The sequence below is a fragment of the Triturus cristatus genome, chromosome 7 (genome assembly GCF_964204655.1).
Source record: "Triturus cristatus chromosome 7, aTriCri1.1, whole genome shotgun sequence".
Taxonomy (NCBI): Eukaryota; Metazoa; Chordata; class Amphibia; order Caudata; family Salamandridae; genus Triturus; species Triturus cristatus.
The window spans coordinates 583,914,977-583,941,844 of NC_140590.1; the positions used below are offsets into that span (position 1 = coordinate 583,914,977).

General features: G+C 42.8%; 1 protein-coding gene across 2 annotated transcripts in view; it reads right to left on the reverse strand.

Moving 5' to 3' along the window:
- The window catches only part of CA10 (carbonic anhydrase 10 (inactive)), an 812,800-nt gene that overhangs the window by 291,587 nt on the left and 494,345 nt on the right, over positions 1 to 26,868 (reverse strand). The gene's annotated exons all lie outside the window — the stretch shown is intronic.

The window sequence follows — 26,868 nt, forward strand, 5'->3', positions numbered from 1 at the left end:
ACTCATCTTGGTGGTCGCCCTCTTGCATTTCACGTTACTTCTATGTTCACATATTCTTTGTTTTGCTTTGCGACATGTCATTCCTATATATCATAGGGAGCATGGACAAGTGATCAAATAGATCACATGCGTTGAGTTGCAGTTGGTGTGATGTTTCATTGTCCACTTGAGTCCTGGTAGGAGTTGGATTGCTTTGGTAGGTGTTGTGAGGGGACAGACTGAGAAGGACCGGCAGGGGTAGTGTCCAGTGATTGGCGGCATGTTCCACAGTGTGGTTGTTACCTCATTCTTAGTCGTCGTTGGTGGTCTTGTGTGGACTAATATGTCCTTTAGATTTTTTGTTCTTTTATTGGCAAATCTTGGTTTTGGCCAGTCCAGTGCTCCTGATGTCAGGATCCGCCAGTTTTTATTAATTATCTTTTTTACATTGTTCGAGGCTATACCATATGTGCAGACACATGTTGTTATGTCCTGTGCTGGTTCTTTGTGTGCGATTTCCAAAAGACTCTCTCTCGTTTGGTTCCTGGCTCTTTTTTGGCATTTATTGATGGTTCTCTCTGGGTAGTCGCGCTTCCTCAACTTTTCACAGAGATCTTTGTCCTGGTTCTTGTACTCACTTAAGTCACTACAATTGCGTCTCAGACGGAGAAATTAAACTGTATGGGAGATTGTCCCTGAGAGGGCACGGATGAAAGCTATTGTAGGATAAGAGACTGTTTTTGGATGTGGATTTGAAAAAGGTTCTCGTTTTGATCATATCATTTTCAATGTAAATGGTTATGTCCAGGAAATTGAGTTGTTTTTTGTCTGCAGTGTAGGTGAACTTCAGACATTGGTCTCTTGTGTTGATCCATCTGTGGAAGTCTTGTAGATACTCTTTGTTGCCTTCACAGATTACAATTATATCGTCAATGTAACGCTTTCAGAAGCGTATTTTTGGCAGGAAGGGGTTCGTCACATTGTGTATAAAGGTGTTTTCAAAATTGCTCATGTACAGCTCTGCCACACTTGAAGCAAATGTGCTGCCCATTGATGTACCGTGGCATTGTAGTTATAGGCTGTCATTATACTCAAACTAGTTCTCAGTGAGTGCTAGTTTACAGCATTCTAGAATGAAATGTCTGGGAGTTTTAAAGTCCCATTGTTCGTTGAAGAGTATTGTTTCAAGGGTATCCAGAGTTTCTTGTTGCGGTAAGCTTGTATACAAGCTTTCGACATCAAAACCCACAAGGTGCATCGTCTCCTCTGAGTAAGCCTGTTCCTTGAGGTGGTTAAGTAGATCCCTGGTGTCTTTAAGATGTTTTCTGTACTAAAGGTCTCAGGTATTGGTCTGCAAACTGTGAAAGTGGTTCTAGGATAGAGCCTTTACCTGAGACGATTGGGCGTCCTGGTAGTGGTCGGCGTTCTTTGTGAGTCTTGGGTAGTGAGTAGAAATAAGTATTCCGCCAATTTTATAAACTCTGATCACTACTGCAATAACCAGGGGTTCATCCCCGGATGGAGGTAAGCATACAAAAATAAGCCCTATGATGATGCTGTCATGTTTTTAAACTTGGCGGAGAACCAAGATATACCGCCTCTGACCTACATACGTGAATGAGGGTTTTTATCTGAATACATTGCAAACCCTGTTTACTCAGGTCAAGTGATTAATTCCCTATTTGATATTGAGCATTACTTCAAGGAAGCTGAATGGATCACAACCTCTTCCTTCTCCCCCCACTTGCTTAACCGTTATATATGTATATATTTGTTGATTTGTACATTTTTTTATTTTTTGTTTAACAGAGTGATAGATGTAGTGTCTTGCAATATTTTGAAATGGAACCCTTTTGTCTACTAATAGACTCTATGGAGCTGTGCCTTAGGTGTCAGAGAGCAATGCCATGAAAGCTTGTTTTAGAATGTTGAGTTTGCAGTAACCATCAGAAAAATTAAGACGTGTAATACTAAGCTCCACGTGTGGCGTGGTTATTGGAGGGTACCCAGGCTGGAAGTTGGTACAGATATGACTCCCCTGAATCTTTATTGCTTAGCCTCCCAGGTGAGGAGTAAGGATAATCAATTGCCCAAGATAGCTACACAATGTATTGGTGCAAATATACCCTGGATCCACTCAACAATACTGTTAGTTTTTTCTGTTCCCCGCATCAATAGATTCTTAGAAAAATAATTCCTGTTCTGTCCTGCATCCTTTGTTCCCAAATCTATATTAAACCACGCTGAGATCTATAGGAAGCAGATCTGAAATGGATATATGCATCTCCTTCCTGCTACACAAGTACTTCTACTCAATGCTCTAATTAGGGATGTATTAGACTATACAGAATCCCGAAGATCATGAGTGATCAGGCAGGAAAGCCTGTCACCACTGAAATAGGTAAAATACACATTAGAAAGTCTGGAATAGAAGAGGTGTGGCGCAGAGGCCAGGGTGCCTGACTCCGGACCTCGGGGTTCACGGTTCGATCACCCGCGGCAGGTTAGTCCAGCACCATGTGACTCTGGGCAATAGCTCACTTAATCTTCCTGATTGCCCCCAGCACTGGGACACCTCTACGGAGGTAGCTGTGCGCTTTACAAATGCTGGTATTTATTTCATTTCACATACAAATGTAGAATTTCTGGTTATTTTGACATGCTTGAAGTGCTACCTTTGGAGCATTTCCTAACTGTTCCCTTTATTTGATGTCTGAGAGACCCGGTGACCCTAGCTCTTGGCCATCTCACCTTAGGTTCCGATGTATTTTTATATAATGTTTTGCTCTTTGTCTTCTTTTTTTTAAATATTGCATTTACCATTTCTTTCATGTAGTGTACATATTATTAATTCCTGATTGCTAGTATTCCATACATCTCTCCTCCCATTATGTCAATTGCACTTGTTAATTTAAGTATTGAGTAAATAGTTTGGAGTTTAGTTGACCATTTTTGAGCTATCTATCCAGAGACACCAAACTTGAGAATAGGGATGATTTGGATCCGAGCACCCTTATAAAAAGCACACAGTTTCGAAATACACGTGGCTTCTCGACAAAATACTGCCAGACTTTCACCCTAATTAAATGAGCTAACTGAAAATGTCATTCTAAATCTCTTTTTTAAACAATATTCTAACTTTTATAACCTAAAAACCTTTCTTTCATCATTCTATGAAGTATAATGATTCATTTTGATATTTGTATTTTTATAATGGTAGATAAGACATATAATCTAATGTAATTTTTCTTTTTATGTTATATGGATTATTTTCCTGAGGATAAATAGACTTTGAATGATTGTACTACATGCAGCTGGCCCAGTCATAGTGTCAAAGCACCAACCTTGAAAGGTAGAAACATCTTAGCCGCATATACACACATTAGCCTTTATTCTCCTACAGGTTTTATTAGGATTCCAATAGCGTGGGCCACACACTCACCAACCAATGCCACTTATGAGGTAAAGGTTAGCAGACACACTTCCTGCACTTGACTGCTCTGATCATAGACCCCATCCCATAACTTTCCCAGTATTAAATAGTACAGTAGACCTCACAGACTAGCTATGTTTCATCCAGTCACCTTCAAATAATTACAATGGTGCAACAAGATGCAACAAGATGACATCGAGATTGAACGGCATATTTGGAGAATTCACTGAAGACTCCAGCTCAGGGTGTCACTGTTGCTACCTTCTCTGGCTAAGCCCTGGTATCCAAGCATCAACCAGATGGGGGAATGAACAGCCATGACAGATATTTCCTCGGTGGATTTTGAGTTAAGTTTTCATGTGCTGATTGCATTTTAAGTGACGGATCAAAAGTGAAATTCAGTATTTTCTGTAGCCATGTTGCTAGGAATCCGAATGAATCATCTCCAACCTCTTTATCTATAATGCTAATGAATCTTACGTTATCACCTGAAATGCAATTTGCCAGCTCTGTGTTATTCTTGAGTATACTTTACATTCACTAATGCTAGTCTGGTATATACTTTTCCTGGCCTTTGACAATATCAACCTTGTTTCCATACTGCTGTGTCTCCTTTGAAAGCCTGTCATGGCGGTCGGTGCCTGTGGATTTCCCTTAATTTCTATACTCATCTGGATGCTTTATCATCAATTGACCTAATACCACTCTTTGCTAGCGAACAACCTCACCAGCATATTTAAACTCAGATTAGCCGCAGGCAGTGTCTGTACAATAGTTGCCCCAGTAGGTTTCTTTGTTAGGAATGAGCAAGTTCCTGGTTTTAAAATGTGTGAGTGTTAGTCTCAGCAGTAAGAATTGTGACATATAGATTTTGTTGCTGATTTGCTCTGCAATGTTTAACTCGGCAATCGTTCAAGGGTTCACTTGATTGCTTGGCTTTAGGACTATGTGTAATTGGTGAGTACCTGATTGACATATTTATTTACTTGTAAGTCACTTGTAAGTTTCTTGTAACGTGTTATACCATATGCCCACAACGTGTAAGTTAAACGCCACTAGTGGGCTGCAGCACTGATTGTGCCACCCAGAAAACTAGCCCTTTAAACCTGTTTCAGGCCTGCAACTGCAGTGCCTGTGTGTGCAGTGTACTGCCTCTTCGACTTGCCATTTGAAACTACTTGCCAAGTCTTACACCCCCTGTTGTATTAAATGCAAGTCTCCACTAAGGCACTAGATACCCAAAAACGTTTATATTTTGCATGTCCTGGTAGTGACAAACAGCCTATTTTGTTTTTCACTACTGTGAGGCCTAATCCTCTCATAGGTTAGCTTCAGGGATTCCTTAATACACTTTTATGCTGTAATTGCCGATCAGAGAAGAGTAGCTTTTTCATGTTTCATATGTTTGGAAAGGTATTGATAAACCCTACTTACTGGTGAAGTTGGATTTAACATTACTATTTCAGAAAGGCCACTTTTAGAAAGTGGACATTTCTCTCCACTTACTACTCTGTGTGCCCGACAGCCTGTCTCCAATACGTGTCTGGGGTGTGTGACAACTACACTTTGTTCATTCCCTCTAGATAGCTTTAACACAGGAAGGATATGTGTGTCTGAGTACTCATCTACATACATCTGCATTCTGATGGCTTTGTCTAGACTGGATAAAAGGGAGGGGCTAACACTTCACTTGCATAGGTAGTGTACTGTCCCTACACAAAGGGATGATTTGCCCCCCATAGATAGCCTGGTATACAGGACTCAGCTGAAACGGGAACCTTAGCACTTCAGAGAGCTGCTTAGAAGTCACCACCAACATCAAAGGCACTTTTGGGTATAAGTACTGGGCCTCTGACTCCCCTAAAATCAGACACTTCTGGATATTGAACTGAACCTCTTTCAGAAGGACTGCTGTGCTGCTTAAAGGACTCATCTTTGGACTGCAGATGTGGAAGGCCTGGTTTTCCCTGGTGCTGCCGTACTGCCTGCTGCTCTCTGACTCAGCTGGAGGAGAGTTGGACTCTGCCTTCACTCCAAGTGATCTCCAAGGGCTTGTTGGCTTGCCTCCTGTTGCTTTAAAATCAGGGAAATCAAAGTCTCACCCCTGAACCTGTGCCTAGTTCACTGGATGTGGCCCTTAGACTTGCAACATTGATTAGACGCATCTTCTGTCTGTGTGTAGCTGAACCTGTACATTGACCCGGTTGCATGAGGAAAATCGGTGCATCGCCTCGGAACCAGTGCTTTGCCTCAAGAGAACGATGCATCGGTCAGCATGTCACCACCACTGCAGCTTGGTGAGATCAACACATCCCCTTGACTGCATGGCAGAATCCACACATCACTCAACACCTTTGGCACCCGTCTTCGGAACTGACGCAGTGCCTTCACTACGTGGAGAAGATCGACACACGTAGCTGTTTGCGACCAGGAAAGGTACTTTGCTCACTGGTCCCTGAGTGGGTCCTGTAGTTGTCTACACTTCCATGAGGTTAGCCCAAACTTTGACTTAGCCCCGGTCCAGCGCAACTTAAAGTAAACCTTTTTGCGCTACTTGCTTCTAAGTGCTCAACTACATTAATTATTTTAACCCCTTCAGCGCGGCGCGGATTACTGCGCTGTGCTGAAGGGTTCATGCGCGGGCGGGGCCGTGACGGAGCGGTTCCGTCATCCGCAAAGCGTGACCGACGCGCATGACGGAACCGCTCCGTCACACGCATCGAAGGGTTCAATATCTCAACTCCTATGCATTGGATTTTTGTTGTTTTGGTCTTGTTTTGTTTATAATACAATATCATATTTTTTATAAACCTGTGTTGAGTAATTATGTGGTGTATTTATTTAGTTACTGTGTGTGTGTGTTGTACAAATACTTTACACAAGCCTGACTACTCTGTGCCAAGATATCAGAGGGCAAGTACAGGTAACCTTTTTGTGTGTATCTGGTTTACCCTGACTAGGATTGTGGCTTCTGCTTGGACAGGATGCATAACTTTGCCAATCAGAAATCCAGTTTCTGACAATCATGACTGAGCATCTGGAAATTAATAAGATTATACATAATTTCTAAACATGGCATGACACTAATGGTTGAGCATATAGAGGGAAACTGAATAAAGTTGTAAGTCATTTACAAAATGCACAAAGCACATCAAGGGGCAGATGGCGAGTAGACTAAGGTAAATGAAGCATGGCTATACAAATCTCAGCAAGTTTAAAACGCCTCTGCTATTAAGGATGTTAGAAAAGGCCATTCACTCTAATCATAATAAATCACTTTGCAAATTGGTATTGACGGCATGCAGCCCAAAATCATGCGACAGCTAAGAAAACCCCCCACGCAATATCTTGCTTATATTTGATCCCTCTATGTTGGGATTTCCGCTGAACCAACCAGAATAAAGGGAATTATGGCATTGCAAGATGCAGTCCAATTATTGAATACTTTGGAAAACTTAAGTCTTCTGAGGCAATAGGGTCTAATGGGCTAAGTGATCAGTTTGAAAGCAGCATCTTAATGTTGGGCCTGAATTTATGACTACTCATAGCAACTATCAACCACATTTGAATAACTAGATATGAAGAAAGCCTAATACCCTGAGGTCTTCATGTGCTGGGGTTCTATTTCAATAAACCACACAGGCTGGAATTTTACCCAAGTGCTGATGTGGGTTCTATTTAGTCCAATTTTCAAAAAAGGTAGAATGAGCAACCTTACAGACAACCAGATTTATGCATAGCAGCCTCAAAGATCACCATCAAAGTTCTAATCAACAGAACTTCCTTGCACTGAAGCTCTCTTTTATTATCCCTCTATTGCAGATGGGATTTATCACAGGAATAACCAATGCATAATGCATTGGCTGTCATGTGAACGGCTACTCATTCTTTAAATGGGGGGTCGATTGATTATTTATTTGTGGACTTTAGCACCACCTTTGTGAAACCTGTTCATATATTGTCATGGTAGAAGCTACTGATGTTGGGGCACACCTAGTAATGCTATCTTACTTTTACCTGAATTGTGTGAAAGACCCTGGCAAGCAATGAGATTGGCTGGTTGATTGTGTTGCAGCATCTATAATTTCTGCTTGTCAGATCTTGACACAGAAGTATCAGATCCTTCCGATGATAAAATGTTGCTCCTAATAGCTCATAAACAACTTAGGGGATCCCCAGACAATGTGCTTTGGCACTTCAATGTACTGGCTTAGTCGGCCAGTTGCTGAGACAAAAGTGCAGCATACCAAAAATTACAGGGAACTTGGGGCATAAACTTACCAGGGAATGAAGCAGAAAGTAGAGAGAGAAAGAAAGGTGATGACAGTAAAGGTGCTGGGTCATGTGTTACAAAGGTTTTATAAAGTGTATGGCATTTCAAAGGAAGATCCGCACAATATTGTTGTTTAGTGCTCAATTGGGTTAACACTGATAATGCATACAATTAATTATTTGGATACAGGCATTTGGAAACACAGGGTGCAGCCATCTACTCTAGCTCTTTGGAGTAGGGTACTTGTTCTTTTTTAAAGCTTGTGTTTCAGCTTATACAAAGTGGCACCTAATGCATAAAGCCATCCTTTATCAGGAAATCTTGCCATTGAGCTCCACAACAGGCTATGAATATGCATCTTTATGAAAAAAAGTACCTGATAGTAGTGCCATCTTAAGGATTTTGGGGGCCCCTGGCAAGACATAATAAGGAGCCCCTGAATGGAACACATTTGAATGTTATTACCCTTTTCTTATTATCCAAGTCCACATGATGCTGAACAATAGTAAACTATATGTTAAACTTTAAGAGGTCCACACAAAAACAGTTGAAATATGACTTGCCTGAGACCCCAAAAATCGTTAAGATGATAGTTGATAGAGAGACAGAGTCAGTGGTAGAGGTAGGTAGAGAGAGGGAGAGGCTTTAAAAGAGAATACAAGAGTGGCGTGGCCAAGATGGCGGCGAGGTAGGACGCAGGATCGTGTCCCTTCGGCACCGCCAAACAAACGCTTTGTCATAGCGCCCATCCTCGGTGCCTTCTGGTCATGTTCAGCTCCAGCGGGCCGTGTTTCTTGCCCGGAGAATACGTATTAGCGGCCTTCACTCCGCCGCGGAGAAGAAGCCCAGCGGCACCGCGAGCAAGAGGAGCGTACTGGTGCCGAGGGAGCGGCGGCGTGGACTGGTAGCAGTGCTCGGCGATCCGGAGCTAGCGGCCACCTAGCGCTGAGGGAGTGGTGCTTACCCGGAGGCTGATCAGCTGCAAGTGGCAGAGAGGAAGAAGCGGTAACAGCCATCAGCGCAGGAATTGGAGGGCTGGAGCCCTCGGCGGCACCATTCTGTGATCCCTGCCTCTGTGGAGCACCTACAGGGCACACAGACCCGGCGGACGCGCAGCGTTGACGCTGTGGATGAGCAGTGCAGAGAGATCACAGGTACAAGGGCACTGACTGGCACTGACTGGCATGAAGCGGTGGGCTGACGACCTCTGAAGGCCGAGTTTTCTACCCTAAGGGGGGGTAACCGACCAACACCCTGACGCGGAGGTGAGAGAGTGGAGATTGCAGCGACTGGGTGGCCGGTGCTGGATAGAGTGACCTGGTGTTGGCATCCTGCGGTCCGCAGATCGGCGGACAGTGAGTGCTGAAAGGGAGAGGATCTCAGGGGAGTGGGCCGGCAAGGCGCATCGGAGCAACAGGAGCGGCACACGCCGCCGGTACACTGACTGAAACACAGAGCTGGCAGATCCGTGCTTTTATATGCCCTGCCATTGCCACACCCGCAGTCTGGTGCACTGAAATAGCAGAGAGGGGGCGAGACCCTTAGGGGGGCTGAGAACTGAGGAGGCCCGAGGCGCTTGGAAGCCCTGTTGTGGCCCCATCAGTGCGACCTCAGAATTTGTGTGAGCAGGCCTGCGGATAGAAGTGAGAGGCAACAGGCCCGGCAGCTCCTTTAGCATGTGCAGATTGCCCGGGGCTGAGGTATGGCAGTGGCAAGCAACAGGAGAGACAAGACCTTAAAGGAGCTACTCATGAAGCAGTCGGGATCGACCCCTTCGGCGGGCGAGGGCAATCCCGGATTGGCGGATGGTGCTGATGCCCCCACCACCAAGGCCTTCATGATGGAACTCTTTGCGGCCATCAAAAAAGATATACAAGAGCTCAGGGACCAGTTTGCTGCTGACCTCAGAGAGGTGCGGAGGGAGGTGGATGAAGTTGGAGACCGCGCGGCCTCGCTGGAGGAGCACGTCAACCGGGAAGAGGACCTCCACAAACTGCAACAGGAGATGCTGCACCTCCAAGAACAACATCTTGACCTTCAGGCGCATGCTGAGGATCTAGAAAACCACTCCTGGCGGGACAACGTGAGGATCAGAGGTGTTCCATGGAAAGAAGAAGGAGACGACCTCAGGGCCTATGTAGGGGTGCTGTTCCAACAGGTCTTGGGGAGGAGGAAGTGACGGACATTCGAATGGACCGGGCACACAGAGTGAGCCTCCCCCGTGGTAATAAAGCCCCGCTGCCGGACATCCTTGTGTGTGTGTGCACGATTTTCAGCTAAAGGAGCGCATTATCTAGAAGCCAAGAGAGGCCCAGCTAATTCAGTTCCGTGACCACACACCGGCCATTTTCCAGGACCTAGCAGCCTCCACATTACTCAAGCGGCATGAATTCAAGGTGGTCACCATGCATCTGCGTGAGCAAGGCACCCCATACTCATGGGGCCACCTTTTTCACATTGTTTTCAAGCACCGTGGGAAGTTGCATCAGATCCGTTCGCTAGCCAAGGCCATGGAGGTCCTTGGCCTGTAGAATACATCACCTGCGACACGCACAGAGCCGCCCCGAGATCAAAATGCCCGATGCGTAACAAGATGGCAATGAGTTGGGAAGGCAGTGTACGTCCTAAAGCCTGATCAGGCCACAAGAGACAAAGAACGAGGGGCCGTGATCTCATCACTGTCACAACCGCCGGACCAACCGGACACCCCTTGAGGCAACCAACTGGCTGCACGTGGGTGGACGCATAGATGGGTGTCGGAGGGACAGGGAGGGTTGTCCTAAGGAGAGTGTTAACAGCCCTTCCACGGGCGGGCGGGTACGAACTAGGCCCGCGATGGGCCGGGCAGCTGCTCGAGCCATGCCCTCTTGGACACCTTTTGTCTTGACGGACTTTGATCATGTTTGGTTATTGATATTTGTTCTGACTACGGGTTTATCATTTGGGTTTGGGTCTGTTGGGGTTTTATGTTGGGGATCTCCACACCAGTTCGTACTTAAGACCTGCCTCTGTGGAATAACAGGGGATCACTTATTACTGTGCAGGCCTGATAGACGAAAAGCAGACACCTTAGATAGATATTCCATCACACCCCTTGGATGGGAAAAGACCTTAAAGTAGTCAGCCTCAATGTTAGAGGCCTAAACAATCCGGTGAAGAGGGCAGCAGTGCTGTCCCTACTTGAAAATACCAGGGGCAACATATGTCTCCTTCAAGAGACGCACCTCCTTTCCAAAAATACCGTACGTATGTGCAATAGGCGCTTCCCACAACAATTTTGGTCAGCAGGCCCATCTAAAAAGAATGGCGTAGCGATCCTGATTGAGGCACATTTCCCAGGTAAAGTGATAGCGACGGTCGCAGAGATAAAAGGCCGCTTACTAGCAATTAGAATACAATGGGACGGGACTCCCCTTACTATAGCGTCGCTCTATGCTCCAAATACACAACAGGAACCCTTCATCCTCTCAGCCCTCACAGCGGTTCTCAAGTCTCCGAATGCAGCGATTTTGGTGGGAGGGGACCTTAACCTTGTAATGAACACAGAGTTGGACAGGTCTGGACAGCACACACACCAGACAGGGGCATTCTCCCTAAAGGGTCAGGAGTGGTTGGGGGACAATGGGCTGCATGATGTTTGGCGCAAGCAGCACCCTGCGGAGCGGGATTACACATACTACTTCGCGTCACACAAAACTTATGCGCGGCTCGATCACTTTTTAGCTTCTACATCCCTACTGCATCAACTACACACGGCCACGATAGAACCCCGCTCTCTCTCGGATCACGCCCCTATTAATGTTCACATCCCTGCGCAGCGATCGTTGACGTTCCCCCCCGGATGGCACCTACGCAAGAGCCATTTACACTCAGAGGATACGGTGCAGTGAATTAGGCAAACAATAGAAGACTATTTATTGCTCAATGACGTAGGTTCTTTGCCATTATCGGCCGTATGGGAGAACCTGAAATTGGTCACAAGGGGGGAATTTATTGCCATCTCTACAACGTATAACAAACTCTGGAAGGAGAAGCGCAGTGAATTAGAAAAAGAAGTAGGGGAACTTGAATCGATCCACAAACGCACTGGGGCCCGAGGGTGTGGAGGGAGCTGGAGATCAGCAGGCACCTGCTGAAAAACTTCGACCTTGACAGGGCGGAATATGCCCTCCTGCGTCTATGCCACAAATTCTACCTTAGCAGTGATAAATGTGGTAAAATGCTAGCCCATAGATTGCGAGCTAGGACGCAAGTGACTCAGATTCAGTCAATAAGGGATCACTCCGGGGAGGAGCAGAGCGCAGATGAACGGATCGTAGATGCCTTTTCATGTTCTATAACACTTTATATACAGGGCAAGACTCGCCGGCACAGGACCCATGTACTTATCTGCACAACTGTGGGATCTCGCCTCTCCTCAAGAGTACGGCGGAGGTGCTTGACTCCGTAATTAGAATAGAAGAGGTGATCACGCCTATTTCCAGATTGAAGCTGGCCAAATCGCCAGGTCCAGATGGGTTCTCGGCCTCATTCTTTAGGGAGCTAGCTCCCTTTTTAACTAAAGTGTTTAACTCATTTTTAAATACGGGGGAGGTAACACCCTCCATGTCAGAGCTGGTGATCTCCGTTATCCTAAAACCTGGGACTGTGGATCCTATAGACCTTATCTCCCTTCTTAATATAGATGAGAACAATTTTGCGGGTATCCTAGCAGCACGGTTACATCCCCTCATGGCAGATCTGATTGACCCAGACCAGTCGGGTTTTATTTCTACGCGCCAAGGGGAAGACAACACAAAACGGCTTCTCCACCTTATAGATAGCATGCAGCAATCGGGGAGACAGACTTTCTTATTGTCTATAGATGCTGAGAAAGCGTTTGATAGGGTGGGATGGACTTATGTATTTGAGGCCCCACGCTGCTACCGGTTCGGAGAGAACTTTATTAGATGGATCCGATGCATTTATTGTTCACCCACGGCATACATGAGGGTCAACGGGAGTAGTTCGGTGACCTTTCAACTTCTAGGGGGATCTGGCAGGGATGCCCTTTGTCCCCGCTTTTATTTGCGTGCTATATGGAGCCATTGGCTCAACATACAAGGGCGGACCAGCGCATAGTAGGCTTGAAATTTGGGGCAGATGTCCATAAAATAAGCCTCTATGCTGACGACGTGATCCTCTCCCTTACGCAGCTGCAGTCAACCCTGCCAGCCCTGCTTGTTGAGCTCTCTGCTTTTGGAGACGTGTCGGGGTTTAAAGTTAATTTAGGTAAACCTAGCATCTTAAATCTGTCAATCCCCCCGGAAATGGCAGACGCCTTGCAGCTGGAATTCCCATTTCAGTGGACCCAGAGCGACATCCTGTACTTGGGTATTAGACTTGCCCCGACCATTGCCCGGACGGTTTCGCTCAATTACTCTCTTTTAATGAAACAGATGACCAAGGTTCTGGTCGCCTGGTCGCGGCTGCGCCTAGCATGGTTTGGGAGGATCGCGGCAGTGAAAATGACGATCCTGCCGCGCATTCTTTATATCTTTCAAATGCTCCCTATGTCTCCCCCAACTCGGGTGATAAAACAATTGCAGACTCTCATCAACAAGTTCGTATGGGGTGGGAAAAAGCCACGTCTCTCACTCATTCAAATGACATGTTCGAAAGCCCAGGGCGGAGTGGGCCTACCTTTGATCGGAGCCTGCCTTGGATACCGGGTGGAATGGAATAGACCGCTATCCAGCAAACACTGGAACTTCATGGACCAGGCCGTTGCTGGCGTCAACATCTGGAGGGAATTGTGGTTACCACGTAAACACAGGGCATGGGGCCTCTACTCCTCCCCTATTACTTCTCCGACTCTCAGGGTCTGGGACAGGGTGGCTCTTAAGAAAGGGTGGACCTCCTTTCCCTCGCCTATGACCCCCATTGTGGATAACCCAGATTTTCCTCCAAGACAGGCGTCTGCGGTGTTTCAGTGCTGGCGGGAGGAGTGGTGTAAAAGAGTAGAGTCCCTTTTCGATACAGAAGGGCTGGCTACGTTTGATCAGCTCAAGCGCGATTATGGCCTACTAGCAACTGACGAGTACCCCTATTGTCAAGTACATCACTGGATTACAGCGCCTGCTAATTTCGCTCCCATGTCCAGGCCCCTTACCGCATTTGAAAAATGGTTACTGCGCAAGCACGATGACCGCCGTTTTATTTCTGAATTGTATACCATGCTCAATGCGAGTCCCAATGAGCAACGCACTAGGGCGCAGATCCACTGGGAAATCTAATTAGGCAGGCCACTATCACCCAAGGAATGGGAACACATCCTCTGCAGAACACATCATACTGCTCACAACACGGCTGGAGCTGAGTCCGCTTTTAAAGTATTTTCTTATTGGTATTACACTCCTGTGCGAATCCACGGCTGGGCCAAGAGTAAAACAGACCTCTGCTGGAGAGGTTGTGGGATGTCTGGTGTCTTGGCTCACTTGCTGTGGCATTGCCCGAAGCTGTAGCGATACTGGACTGAGGTCTTAGACAACATAGATGAAGCGTTTGACACTTTGCTGCCCTACTCCCCAGAATATACTCTGCTTGGTCTCTCTCACCCCAAGGTCTTTCCAGTAAGATCCATATGTGGTAGGCAGATAGCTTTAGCGCTACCGGCAGCTAGACAGGTCATTCTAGCGCAATGGGGCATGACGTCTCCACCTGAAATGCTGTCCTGGATACATCGCCTGTGGTATGTCATGGCTATGGAACGCATGTCTCTGGATGTGGAGGGCAAGGTGAAGGAATATGCAAAACTTTGGGTGCCTTTCGTCCAACTGTTAACAAAAGACATGAGAGAAGTTAGCTGTCCTAAATACTTGCAGATCCTTCAACTGCTACCACTAGAGAGGTGGGCTAAGGACCAGACACCGGCAACATGATTACGAAGTGCACTCTTAGCTAATGAATAAAGGTTATGATCACACTGTGAGGCAATAACTGGTGCGGAGGAGGGTGGGGAGGGAAGTAAGAGTTGGGGAGGGACTTTATTTTGGCATTCGTTTCCTCTTGTCAGATTTTTTCTCGCCGTTTTCTCATTTTTATTCTTTAACCCCTTCAGCGCGGAGTGGATTACCGCGCTGTGCTGAAGGTTCTATTGAGCGGGCGGGGCCGTGACGGAGCGGTTCCGTCATACGCACAGCGCGACCGACACGCATGACGGAACCACTCCGCCATGCGCATCGAAAGGGTTAACATTAGGAAGTTGCAATCTAATGTACAGCAATCTTGCTCATTACGCGGCCGGCCTCCAGGCTGTTGGCTTCAACGCTGTGTACTGTTACTTAAGATTCGCTCTGCTGGCCAATGGATGTAGGCAGGAAGCTGTGTCCCTTTGTTCGGACTTCCACCTAATAAAAACGATTGATTCATAAAAGAGAATACAATAGACAGAGGTCAACTAGGAGGAAAGTTCACTTTCCCAGGGGGTGCTCTTGGTAGGTGGGAGCCCTGGGCAATTGCCAATTTTCCCCATGCTTGCCTGAATCTCAAGTTTTTCAGATAACTGTTAAACCTGACATTCTTGGTGTTGTGTTCCCACAAACGTATTGCCTTTACCCCTCCTGTTTGTTGAATTTGTTTTCGATGGCTTTAGGAGTCTGTGCACTTTACCACTGCTAACCAGTGCTAAAGTGCTTGTGGTCTCTCATTCAAACATGGTAGAATAGGCCTAAACCTAAATTATAGTTTAATTTACTTGTAAGTCCCTTGTAAATGATACTACATGTACCCAGGTACTGTTAATTAAATGCTACTAGTGGGCCAGCCGTACTAATTCTGCCACCCACTAAAGTAGTACTTTAAAAACATGTCTCAGACCTGTTTCTGTAGCCTGTAGTGCAGTTTTAAACTCGCTTTTCGACCTGGCAAAATAAACCTGTTCCCAGGCCTAAACTTTCTTTTACAATACTTAAAAGTCAACCATAAGGTAGGCTCTAAATGCTCAATGGCAGGCTGGATTGTAATTAAAGAGTAGGACGTGAACCTAATGTTTACATGTCCTGACAGTGGATACCTCCTAAAGTTCTTTTTTCACAGTTGTAAGGCACATCTCTCCCATTGACTAGCACTGGGCTACCTTATTAGATTTACCAAGTGCTAACTTAGATTGGGAGCAGATAGAGATATACTGTTTATACTCAAACGAATCATAACATTTAAAACCTTCTCAAATGGAAAGTCGTATTTTAAGTTATAATTCTGAAAATTAAGTTGGCATTTTCTTGTCCCAACCAACTGTGCCTTTCTGCCAGTGTCCTGGGTCATATGACTGTGAATGAGTGTGCTGTTGGGGTTGAATATTGCTTCCAGACAGTAACACGACGGGGGGGGGGGCTTCATGTGGACAGGATAGGCCATCCAACTGGAATGGCTGGGGAGGAGCAGTGCCTAGCTCACTTACACTTCAAAGGGCTCTGCCCATAGGAGACACAAAGGCACCTGCCATTTATTCTGGCACCTCCATGCAGTTTCAAGCATTATTGACAAGGGGAAGAAGCATCCTAACCCAGTTGTGGGGGTAGGACAAGGAGCCCCCCACACAAAGACTGGTACTAGGTTTATATATTGAGACTCCAGAGCCACCCAACAGAATACTCTTGGGTCTGTGGAAAGTTCAGAGGATGGACTGCTATGTTGCTTGAAGGAAGATTGAACATGCTTGCCTTTGTCTCAGGCTACCTAGAGTAATTGCAAGGCTGACCTCCTTTGTAAGCTATACTGACCTTTCCTGTGACATGACCTTTACATCGAAAATGCCTATGCTTCAACATGGCCAAAACTTCTACCTATCATTACCTTGACCTGGCAAATTTACTATGCTTCTCAAATCAATCAAACATTTTTAAAGCACCATTACCTTACTAGGTAATTAAACAGGAAATACAGTTTTAAACTTTTACTATTTCATTTAGTTCAAAAGATGAAAAATGTAATGGTTAAAATGATACTATAATGAAAAACACAGCTGTAGGGGTCAAAAGTCATCAGAAAAATAAGAACTACCACACAAGAAACTAAGAGAACTCCAAAATGAGTGAGCGTCAATAAGGTGCATTATATTGGAATCTGAGGACAGTATCCATGGCAGACCAGAGATGAAGCTTGGCCAGATAGACGGCTGGCATAGTAGTGAAGTGTTTGCCCTCAAGGGATTCAGCGAGTACGAAAAAATGGTCTACTAGGTCCCTGCTCATCCGATGATGAATCCCTGTGACATGTGGCACCTGGCTTGCCCAGAATGCACCATTCTTCCTTTTCCCAACTTGACAGAAACCTTATCTTGGCGTTTGGAGCTCCCTAGTCCATCTCAGAGGTGTATCTACCTGCGGGCTACATGGCCACGAAAATATTGGTTGGCAATGACTTATCCCTCCCTGTCCCCGATGCCAGCCTGTGTACAAAAACAAAGGAGTAGTTCCTCTCGTGTGTGTTCACTATTTGCCCTTCAAAGATGGCTTTACCATTTGAAGATTATTGTTTGTGCTTACACCCAGTTTGGTTTTCCAATTAGAGGCCCATTGTGTTCCTTCCTGAGAGTTAATCACACCTCCCTCCCACAGGGCAGAAGGCTGTAATGTCGCTAGGAATTGTAAACGGCCACTGGAAAACTTTGTGCAATAAAGTGGTAAGTGCAGAAGTTATAATAAATTCAACTTGAGCATCAGATCGGGTTTAATGAATTAATCCTTTTAATACCTGAAGTGATCTGAATCAGTCCTATTCAGAAACTAGCACTGCTGAGTCGTTAGCGTGTATCCATGTACTCACACAAGCATGGCTCATAAGATGGAAAGCCCTTGCAAGACTGGTATAATTTTAATTGAAACTGGGACAGCGACAAAGTCACAATTTAATATTATAAATACTTTGCACTTTTTCACACATGCACTTTAATTGTTAAATCTTTGCTTCCAATGTACCGCTTTATACTTTAATATTTCAATAACTGTTAAGGAAAGAGGCTCTTACCACTTCTGATGATGAATTGATTGTTTTTATACTTTTTAATTCTAGAAACACATTTGAAAAACTGACTGACAATGTCACCTTGTCTTTTTAATACTTTGAAAACGAAATATCGTTTATCAAACCAAGGGCTCAAGTGACTATTTCATTGTATTAATTGTTTAAGCAAATGGGAACTGCTCTATGCATGTATTTCAGGTTTAAAGGAAAAATTTGTTGTTTAATTGTAGCTTTTATGACATTTCTGTCGAATAAAGCTTATACATACCATGTACTCACCAATGTGGCTATGAGCTTTTCTACAGTAAACAATTACAATGCCGGGCATTTTATTGTCCAGACAAAACACGCTTACCTCTTTAATGTTATACACCCTGCCTTTAAAGTTCAGTAGGCCTGCCGTAGGTGTGACATAAATATTAAACAAGAAGGTGTGGGCTTTGCAATTGCTTTAAATGGCAAAGTCAAGTAGCAGTTGGAAAACTTCTCTGCCAACCAGCAATGGTGGGCTGGGAATCACGCTCTGCTTTGTCACCATCGTGGTGTCACAAAAGGTGCTGTAGGCTAAGATTGACACTCTAACTTACATGGCCTACCTACCGTTGGTATCATAAACTAAAAACTTATAGTCAAGTTAACCTATGCCAATTGTCAGTGATACAATTAGACATGCACATTTTAAGGGTTAGGGCACTGGCACTGAGACTTGTTTGTCAGGATTCAGTAAACCTTCAGAGTCATAAAACCAGCAGCATCAGGCCAAAGACTTTGGGGTGCTCATAAAAAAAGAGACATTTCCTTACAACTACTTATCAAATAGTCATTCTTTCTGTCTATGGATTTCCACTCACAAGCTGTCTTTAAAGCTTTCATGAAAGACTTTTCCTACTATAAGAGGATAACAATATTTGGATGAACACATCATATAGGTAATGGTGTTTACATTTTGTAAGGCTAATGAGCATGGTTGTTTCTGTCAGCATGTTTTCTTGCAACTGGTTTTTGTTCCATATGCAGTAGAATGAACATTTTTACCTGTAGCAATGGTAATTCAATTATTCTCTAACATCAAGCTCAAGATGACAGAAGCAACCATCTCTGGCTATATTCTCAATATCGAATTCTGTGTTTCCCAAACTGTGGGCTGTTGGGAGCTGATTTTTAGTGGGTTGTGAAAGTCCAAGCAATAAATAAAGATGCCTTTAAATTCTGTATATTTCTTGTCATGTTTGCTGCACTTCAAAGACAGAGGTCAAATGTCAGGCTGTCTACTGACACATTGCTGCTTATTGTTTTGAACATGGGCATTAGTTTTTGCAAACTCCTCTCACTTTGCAGTCAGAGAAAGATATGTGTTAGACCTGCCTTTTCCAGTGGGTTTATCCCCAGACTTTTTGCTTTCTGGCCTCCTGTTTTCGACCCTGTTTTTCTTGGTTTTAGGACTCTGGGCTCTTTACCACAACTGATCAGTGCTAAAGTACATATGCTCTCTGTGTAAATTGTGAATACAGATTGGTTTTTCTATGATTGGCTTGTTTGACTTACTGCTAAGTCCCCAATCTAGTGCACTGTGTGTGCACAGGGCCTGTAAGTCAAATGCTGCTAGTGGGCCTGCAGCACTGGTTGTGCCACCCACACAAGCAGCCTTGCAAAAGGTTCTTAAACCTGCCACTGCACTGCCTGTGTGCAGACTGGTACTGCCATGTCAAACCAGGCAAGTGTAACTTCCCAGGCCCTAACCTTCGCTTTTCCTACATATGAGTGACCCCTAAGGTAGGCCGAGGTACCCCTGTGGGCAAGGTGCAGTGTATGTGAAAGGTAGGACATGTCCCGATTGTGTGTAATATGTCCTGATAGTGAACTACAGTGCATTTCAGTTTTCACTATTGAAAGGCTATCTGTCCCATAGGATAGAATGGGAGTTTATTTATACCATCTTAGAAATATGACTTCCCATAGGGACAAGATAGAAAGATGGAGTTTAGTATGCCTGAACTCAGAATATAAAAATGCATCTTTTAGTAAATATGATTTCTATATTGTGTGTTTGAAAATGTAACTTTCAGAAAGTGGGTATTTTCTTGCTTAGCCATCCTGTGTGCCTCTGCTGGTTTGTGGATTGACTGTCTGGCTTTGGAGTGACAGGGGCTGGGATGTGCATTCACTGTAGACAGCCACTCGGAGGGGGGTTGAGGCATACCCTGCCTTTTCTAGATGAGTCAGGGCTGGGCTGAATAAACCTGGGCTGCATTTAGAGCAGGGGGAGGAGAGTTCCTTTCACCTAAATGGGCCTGGTCTGCCTTACACAATGCTGTCTCCACCTCCTGGACCAGAGAGGAGAGAACTGGTTTTGACTGAGCACAGAGCCTCTCTGCCACAAGAGAACAAAGAGAAATGCTGTATAAATATTGGGACCCTGTCCCCAGAGCTTTAGATTGCTTCTGGACTCAAGAGGACCCTCTGCAAAGGAGAAAAGCTGGGAAAGCTGAAGGAGAAGTACTGACCCTTTGCTGTGTGCTTTCTGAGGTTGGCCTGCAGTGGCTGTTTCTTCCAAGGAGAGGATAAAGACTTTGCTGTGTGCTGTCTCTCCTGCCTGAAGAAGATCTCCAAGGGCTTGAAGTAGAGCTTGCCTCCTGTTCTGAAGCCTCAGGGACACAAAGACTTTCTTGCTGGGATTTCTGACCTGCCAAGAGCTACCTGTTGCTGAGTTTGGCCTCTGGAGGTTGTTCCTGCTGGGAAAGAGACGTAACTACGGGAAGCGTGATGCATCCGCGCCTGTTTCTGACGCATTGCTGCTGTGCTGTTGAAGAAACCAACGTAGCGTCTGCCCACTGCTGGAGAAATCACTGCACACTGAATCACGTGCACCGATCGCCGAAGTCCGAGATAACCACACTACTGTGCGGCTGTAGAGACCAATGCAGTGCCATTGCTGTGGCATTGAGAACCGATGCAGCCTTGATCCCCACGCATCGTACTGGGATGCCAAGTCTACAAGGACACCAGGGCTGCAGTAAGAAACCGACCCGTGCAGTAAGAAACCAGCGCATCACCTCCCCTGGAGTAAGGAACTGACATATCACCTTTCCTGCGCACAAGGAACTGAGGCATCACCTTTCTTGTGGCTGTTTTTGTTTATGATTGTGACGCATCCAATGTACTTAGTGTTGAAAGTGTCACATCTATAGTTTGCTAAGGACATAGCTGTTTTTTTTATCTTCTAAGAATTACGTGTTGAATACTGTATTGTGGATTTTTGGTCATTTTGTTCTTGTTTGTTTTCGATAACGATTACTTTTTTTTCTAAACTGATGTGGTGTCCATGTGTAGTGTTTTTTCACTGTATTCCTGTATATGCGCACAAATGCTGTACACACTGCCTCTGAGATAAGCCTGTCTGCTGGAGCCAAGCTACCAAGGGTTATTTTAGAAGTGTATACCCTTACCCTAACTAGGAAGAAGGGTCCCTACTTGTACAAAGGCGCAAACCAATGCCAACTAGAGACCCCCATTTCTAACAATAAGTAAATACATTGAATTATGTGACAATCTTGCTGGGGTACAGGGAGGTTGAAAAGGAAGGAGGTAGGATGTAATTTTGTTGTAACACAACAAAATGTAAATACCTGTAAATGAGCTGAACACATTCAGCATTTAGGAAAGCAAAAATGAAGCATACTTTGTTGTAATTCTGAAGTCTGATAGAGACAAAGATTTTAATAAGATCAAAACAAATCAACACACTTGGTGATGCTCAAATGATATTCATTCAAACCTGGTTTATCATTATCGTTTGTCTGCAATATAGTTTAATCAGTTAAACTATATCTTAGTTCAAAATTAGTAGCCAGTTTAATGGAAAATGTGCTGTTAGTAAATGACAAGGCTTTTGTTACATCAAAAAATCACCCACCTCATGTCTATTGAAGCTAGGTGGGTCAGACAAGTTTGCCTTTCTAAAAACTGGATTCTGCTTCTGAAATGTTTAAGGAACACAGCTCTACTGTATTGAAATGCAGACAGCAAAACATAGCCTTATTTCTATCTGAAGAACCGCTAATAGTACATCTGACTGTGAGAGGGAAGCTATGCTTTTCATTTGAATATTCATTAGACCTGATAACTTCAATGAATTTGAATCTCGTTGAAAAATACATAAAAAAATTACTTGATATCACTTTACTCTCATTCCTGAAGAATGAGCTTTCAAAAAACCAACACTCAGAGAGAAGTAGCATTATTTGTAACTTGTTAGCAGCTTTGTTCCAAACTGTGACATCCTTCCTAATTTGCTCTTTGTCAGACTGCATCAACCAAGGCAGGATCTCTTCTGGGCTACATAGCACATTTTGTAATAAATTAAGGCATCATTTTACATGCATGAGAAAACCTGGTAATTACATCTGCCAGGACTATTACATTTGTCTATTCAGATTCCTCTGTGCACAAAGGACTATCTAGTCTACATCATTTGACATGTCTGTGGAGTCATATGCTTAAGAACACGCTGAAGATCTTTCCTTTACACAGATCTCCTGTTAGCACATTTATAAATTTACCTTCGATTGAGTATGCTTTATTTTTACCAGCATTATTGTAATCTCACCTTTAAATGTGTCATTTGGGAGCACATTATCAATAGGACTAGGTGAGCATTAGGTACGGTACTTGTCACTGATTGCATGCACAACATTTAACATCGCCTCTTCAGTTTAAAAGGTGTTTTAGTGTTATCTGACTCATAGATGGTGTGCACGTGTCAAGTCAGAAGAGGCGAGACAGGATAGCTGTCCATCGAATAATCCCTTGAATTGAAAAACCCAATTTCACTAAATTTGTAAGATTATTTTACTGCTGTGTTATCAAATGAGGGGGAGGGGGTTTAAAACAAATGGTTGACCCCACTGAAGTCACTTGTAGGCAAAGTCAACCCTGTCTGCTTTATGGGATTGTAAATAATGCTACTTTAGATGATAGGCGAAATCCTTGTCCTTCTCGCCCATTCCTTCTGGGCAGCCCTTGGATATGGTTCACAGTGTTAGAGCCTGTAAGCACCTTTGATTAGAATATTATTCCACACTCACATTACAGTTGACTGATCAGTGGCAGTGATGTAGACCATTTGTCATTTCTGTAAAACTGAGCAGTAGATTGTTTCAAATACGTTTTAAACACTACAGAAGTAACAGTTGCAAAAAATGTTTATCCAAATAATCCTACAGACCATTCTCAAATGAATGTGGAGTCCCTCTGACATCTTCTTAAATAGAACTGTCGTGCCAATCAATTAGTACCCATTAGATTTATCCCTGCAACAAGGAGGAAAGCAGAGTGGCGTTCGTCAGTCCGAATATCCTTCACAGGAACTTCTGTTTTTTACAGAGTTTGTTTGTTTAATTTTATAACAGTAAGAGAAAACAAGGCATCTTACTTTACCAAGAATCAAACAATACTTTGCTGAATTGTCGTTCAGATGTCCACCTGATCCCCTCACTACCCTTTCTTCTCTCTCCGCTGAATAGTCCCCCAGTTATGCCATACAAACATACTAACTGATACAGACAAGCAACCATCTCATGACAGTGTTTTCTCACAATTTCACCCTTGAAGTCCACTTTCTGCTTGGAATTATATGAGAAAAGGGGTTTACTGACAAAATATTGATTACCAAAATATCTAAATACAAAAATATTGAGTCAAAATATCGACTTCCTATACTTATAATTGAAATTACAAAAATTTCGGGGGAAAAATGTCGTCACTAATATAGCTGTCTAAAATATCAATTTTTGAATATAAATACATTTAAATGGGAAATAATCATTAACTTAAATAATAGTACTAATATAATTAAAATAAAAGGTATTTAAAATGTTTTTTGAAAAATATAACAATTATTATTTTCAAACATTTAAAACAAACATATATATTTATATATGTATATTTATTAAGATAAATCTAATTTAATAATATTGATAAAATAATATTGGCAATTTATTTCATAATATCAGCAGCCTTGGACACCGTCTCCCACCGCACACTAGCCACCAGACTCAACGACGCCGGCATACAGGGAACAGCCCTAGACTGGATTCGATCTTTCCTCTCAGGCAGAACACAAAGAATAAGATTCCCGCCCTTCCTCTCCAAACCCACAGAGATCAGATGCAGAGTACCCCAGGGATCCTCCCTCAGCCCCAAGCTCTTCAACGTATATATGGCACCACTCGCAACCATCGTCAGAAACTCGGACTCAACATAGTCTCATACATCGAGGACACCCAGCTCATGCTCTCCCTCACAACGGAATCCGACATCATCAGGCGCAGTTTCCAATAAAGGATGAAAGACGTCGCAACCTGGATGAGTAGCAGCTGCCTGAAGCTCAACTCTGAGAAAACAGAAGTGCTCATCCTCGGCTCCACCCTCTCCACATGGAACAACACCTGGTGGACCTCTCTCTCGGAAACCCACCCATGTCAACGGATCATGCACGCAACCATGGCATCATACTCGACTCTTCACTCACCATGAACTGCCAGATAACCGCCGTGTCTTCCACTTGCTTTAATGCACTCCACATCCTTTGCAAAACCTTCAAATGGGTCCCCCCAGACACCAGGAAGACCATCACTCACGCACTCATCACCAGCAGATAGGACTACGGAAACCCCCCACCCCAGAATCAACAAGAAACTCCTCTGAAAAGCCCACACCACTCAGAATGGCACTAATCCTCAACGTCCCGCAACATGAGCACATCTCCCAACACCTCTGCGACCTCCACTGGCTCCCCGTCGAAAGAAGAGTAACCTTCACACTGCTCGCACACACCTACAAAGCCCTCCATAACACCGGACCTCAACAAACAAATCTCTTTCCACGCTTCCAAGAGATACCTCCGCTCCGCCGACCTCGCCCAAGCCACGTTCCCCCGCACCCACAGGGCCAGAGCAGGTGACAGATCCTTCTCCTACCTGACTAATTCCCCGCCACATCTGACGAAGCCCGACACTGCACCAATTCAGAAAGTACCTCAAGACCTGACTCTTCAAATGATCTGCGGAGCTGCTCGCACCCCCATTCCCCCTTCCTCAGCACCTTGAGACCCTCACAGGTGAGTAGTGCACATCAAAACCCCTGATTAATTGTAATTATAGAATAAATAAATATATATACATATATCTATTAAAATATATTTTTTTAAACAAACCATTTTAAATACAATTAAAAAATTAAACAAAATAAATAATTACATTTACTAAAAATAAATAAAATATTAAAAACAGTAATAATTATAAATATTATAATTTTAAATAACCAAGACATATTAATATAAATGTAACCAATATAAAGTAAACTACAAAATGTTAAAGTAATATCTATGCTATTCTATTGTTAGATTGCTGCGGGGTTAAATGTGCTATTCCCACTCCAGTCAGTGCTCCAGTAGGGAAAGTGTGGGATTGCTTAGGGGTAAAATTTGCTATTCCCATTCCTGTCAGTGCAACATAAAAAAACAAATGGCTGGAACAAAAGGAAATTATAAAAACAAACTGAATAAATTAAAATATAATTATGTTGAGTAAATAATACAAAATATTTAATATTAAAATTAAAAAACATTAAAACATATTACATTGTTAAATACATATAACAAATACCTACAAAATATTTTTATAAATAAAATACAAAAATAATCTTGATACAAAAAACATTTATATTTAGAAAGTATTTAACAAAAAAATATTTATTACATAAATTTAATTTAGTAACTTTCCATCCTATAACCACTCAAAACTCACAACCTGCACCTAAAAACAAACTAAAACAAAAATTATATACACTAATAATATAAATATTTATCAACAAATCAATTATCATTAATTAAATATTAATTATAAATGAGTTTTAATTAATGTATTTTCCATAGTATACCCCCACAAAACACACAACACACTCATTTACCAGAAAAGTATTTACGCAATTAACATAATAGATTATCAAATTAATCATTAATATTACGTGAAAAAAGTTCTTTTCAGAAAATAAATTATTTCCCACCCCATACTCCTACATAATCCACAACTCACATCTAAAATAACATTTAAAAAAAATGCACAATTAACATAATTTATTATCAATTAAGCAAATATTATTTTTTTTAAACGAAATATAAATCTGTTAAAATTAATTACCTTCCCACACTTTACCTCTATGAACCCCACAACCCCCACCTAAAATGAAACTAAAAAAAATGAATATCACAAAGTAATTAATTTGCAATTAAATATTTGATAGTAGTAAGTAATTATTAATTAACTAAAATGTATTTACTCCCCCATCCTTTACCCTACAATCTACAGCTAAAAAGATTTAATTCAACAATTTACATAATTAATGATCAAATAATTAATTAAGAGTAATTAACAACTAATTATTAATTAATTAAAAATAAATTACTTCTAACCCACAACCTATGCAAAACATTTACATAAAACATTAATAGCAAAATTAAGATAAATAAATATAAATTAAATTAATAATTATAAATAAAACATATTCATTAATTTATTATAATTAAATTACTTCCTATCCTGTACCCCTATAAACCCACAACCCGCTAGGGAACTAAAAAAACACAAAATGTAACTAAATTAGATTTCATACCTACTAAAAATGTAACTAATATTGTAAGAAACATAAACAATAGTTAAACAAAAAAATGACATCATAAATATTTAACATATATACTTTAATAAATAACAATAATTAAAAAATTATATTTTAAACAACTATATTTTTGCAAACTTCTTTATTTTAAAAATTGATATTCTTGACTTCGATATTGTAGATATATATATTTCCATGTCACAGTATTTGTGACTTGATATTCTTGTTGTTTGATATTTCCAACTCAATGGCGGTTTGCTCGAGTGAATAAACATCAGCACTGAATCTTGAGTTCGTGTCCTTCTTTTCCCCCAACAAAGGAGTTTGTGAGTGGATTGGGTGAATATATATATATATATATATATATATATATATATATATATATATATATATATATATATATATATATATCATCAAACAAAGTTGCCTGCTGAAGAAAAAGGCACAACACCAGGTGAGTATCAGCCTCAATCTTTAATGAAGGAAGAGATGCAGTAATTCTGCC